Source organism: Magnolia sinica, chromosome 11 (genome assembly GCF_029962835.1).
Source record: "Magnolia sinica isolate HGM2019 chromosome 11, MsV1, whole genome shotgun sequence".
NCBI classification, from domain to species: Eukaryota; Viridiplantae; Streptophyta; class Magnoliopsida; order Magnoliales; family Magnoliaceae; genus Magnolia; species Magnolia sinica.
The window spans coordinates 10619517-10622860 of NC_080583.1; positions in this window are offsets into that span (position 1 = coordinate 10619517).

A 3344-nucleotide genomic window follows, 5' to 3' on the forward strand; every position below is an offset into this window, starting at 1 on the left:
ACCAACAAAAATAAAATAAAAATAAAAATAACAAAAAATAAAATCCTACCTACACCACTTTCGCAGGTACTCTCGATTGCATTTAGCATATACAACAAGCCTTTAAACCCCTAGGTTACCCCTAGTGGACGAGTTGTAGTCTCGTGAGGGTTTGCAGTAATGTTACTCACAAACATTGAACTAACTAACTAGGAAAATGAAATGGAATGAAAAGCTGGATTGGCTCCCAGGAGCGCTAAGTTTACAGTCTATCCTAAAACAACATAAAGGAAACTACCCTAGTCCCAAGAAAGCAAGGAAAAACTACTGAGTCAAGCCGCAAGGTTCCTCTTTCGGCCAGTATCTTGATAAGTTTCTCAGTAAGTTCCTCAACAGGATCATCCAGAAGCCCTTTTTGCAATAGGCTTGGACGCCTTGGAGCATGACCTTCCATAGAAACTTATGTACCTCATAAGAAATTTTTCGTTGAAGTGCTTGAGGTATCCATAGTATATACGATTTACCTGTGACAGAAGAAGTTTCAACATTAGTATCCCATAGTGAATCAGAAACTACAGGTAGATAAAGTTTAGAAAACTTCACACGAAGTAATGTAGTCTCAACACATTCCGAAGTGTCAAACTTCGGTTCAATTTTCAGCTCCTCCTCCCTTAATGGTAAACATTCAGGATCTGTGGAAGAAGGGGCTTCAAAGTAAGGGTTCTCTCGGTCAGTGATGACTACCGAGATGTTGTTTTGCAAGGCATTCACTATGTCTCTTATCATGGGATCATTTGAATCTGCAAAGTGTGTCAAACAATCATCAAAAGAGTTGGGACATTCAGCTGAGGGTGACTCATTTTCCACATTAAAGCTCGTGATGATCTGCCCAAGGAATCCATTGTCTTTAAAGGTAAACGGAGGTGTGCTCTCTTGCTCCAACCCTACACAGATAGATTGAAAATCAATAGGGGAAGCATCGATGTGATCACTTTGTTCATTGAAACTACTCAATCGAGGTGTTGAATTGTCAAACGTGTACAGCTCAGATGGTGGCCTCAACTTAGTGGTTTCAATTTCCAAGGTCGTAGCGAGCAACTCGTCTTTCTCCCGAATCACATCATCATTTAATTCAGATGAGTGGTCCAAACATGTTTCATAAGAGTTAGAAGGGTCGATTATAAGGGGCTCATCCTCCACCTTAAAATCAAACATTCAGGTGAGGGGAGTAGCTCATTTTGACCGACCACTTCGTGTACGTCTTGATCATTGACCTGGACCAAACTTGAGATTGATTCTAGGGGACTTTGGGCTGTATATTCATGATCATCATCCCAATACGCATCATCGTCTAATTTCGTGTAGTACACACTTGGGATGGGGTCGCTCTCCTCACATTCTACACCTAAGTTCGGTTGAGGTTTTAAAAAACTAACCTCTACCTCATCATTGAGATCCTGTGTGTCATGTAAGGAAAGTGTGTCAACATCACTGTATTTGAAAGATACCCACGCATCTTGGCCATTCCTTTGAACAGTCATCGAGATCAACTCATCGGGAAATTGAACCATATGCTCATTGATAGAATCCAACTCCTCATTTGTAATTTCAGAGTTCTTCAAAAGCGAGTTAGGATCACTTTTCTCGCATTGTATTTCTGGAATGAATTGTAGCTGAGATAACCGAGCCTCCTCTATCTTATCAAGGCGCGAATTAAGCGCTTCCAACGATTTTCTCATTTCCGTGAGATAAGCCAGGCTACGCTGAGCTGAATCCTCTTGGATTGTTTCTGGTTGGATATCAATGGTAGGGTATCCAATAGGATAATCATTATAACATATAGTTGGTTCATCTCCCAAATTTTGATGTTTCCCTCATAATAGTCATACTGATCATACATGGGAGGATATGATGGTTGATAATAATCCTCATTTCCATAATTACGATCGTATACGGCCCTATTAACCGATGGAACATAACGTTCTAGTCGGTTCTCAATGTCTGTTCTCGATGGAAAAAAATCTTGAGGTATACGTTGAATTCCACAATCCTCAGGCATTCCCCAATATCTCTTATCCATCTCGGCATATGCACGTACCCACGCTTCCATAGTAGAACCCTAACTCTGAGTCTAATCCTATAAGAAAGAAAAATCCTACAGCAATACATAAAGTAAGAGGAGAAGTTAGAAAGATGTTACCAGACTAGAGATTCTTATATTAAGATCCTGCAAAAGAAAACAACAGAAATTAGTTTCTAAATCTAAGAATTCTAAAGTAATGTTAGTTTTTAAACAAAAAGTCTACAAGTAGAAAATTTCTAAAAATAAATTAGGAAACAAAGTTAGATTCTAAAAAAGTTAGAATTAGAAAGTTAATTTCTAAGAAGGAAAGTTTCTAAAAAGGAAAGTTCCAGAATTAGAAAATTTCTAAAAATAAAGGAAAGATGAGTTAGTTTTTAAAATTAGAAAGAAACTCTAAAAAAAATAAAAAATAACTAACCAAGTTTCTAAAAACAAAAGAGGAAAGTTTCTAAAAATAAACTAGTTCCTAAAAAATAGAAAAATACTAGAAAATAGAAAATTTCTAAAACTCAAATAATAATTCTAAAAATAGAAAAAGTAGAGGAATTAGAAAGGGATTACTAATTTAGAAGTTATTTCAGGATCCTACAAAATAGGAAAACAGGTTAGTTTCTAAAAATAAAATAAAAACTTTTAACCTAAAGTTAGTAAAATCCTAATCTTAACCTAATTCTAAAACTAATTAATTTCAGAAAAACGTAGCCATCAATCCCCGGCAACGGCGCCAAAAACTTGTTCACTCCCCAAGTATAGGGTTGTGATGTAGTAATAAACTCGGTAAGACCGAGGTCGAATCCACAGGGACTGATACCTGTACGTTTCCTGAAACTAGGTAGAAATAGAACTAGTCTAGGATGCGATCTAAACCAAATAGAATTTAAGAAATAATTGTGGAATAATTATCTAAAACTTTAAGGAATTCAGAGGAAGGAAACTAGGAATTCAGAGGATCCACTTGTAGAGATCAGGGAGAAATTATGCCTGCTTCAGAAATTATAGAATTTAACTAGACTTCCTTTGATATAGTTTTCAAGAGGTGAAGGGTATATGAATTAGAATGGATTCCATGATCTAACCATGCCCAGGAGACAAAGCAAACAACAAAATTAAACTAATTACCAACCAATCAATAATGTATGAGGATCAGGAAGGTTACTGTCATCCTATCATGCCCATGGAGCAATGATGAACAACAGGGCTTCCTGACTTCATAAACATAAAAAGGGGAAAGAAATATTCAAAGCCATTGCAAACCCATTGTAATTTCAGTCACAACAGACCA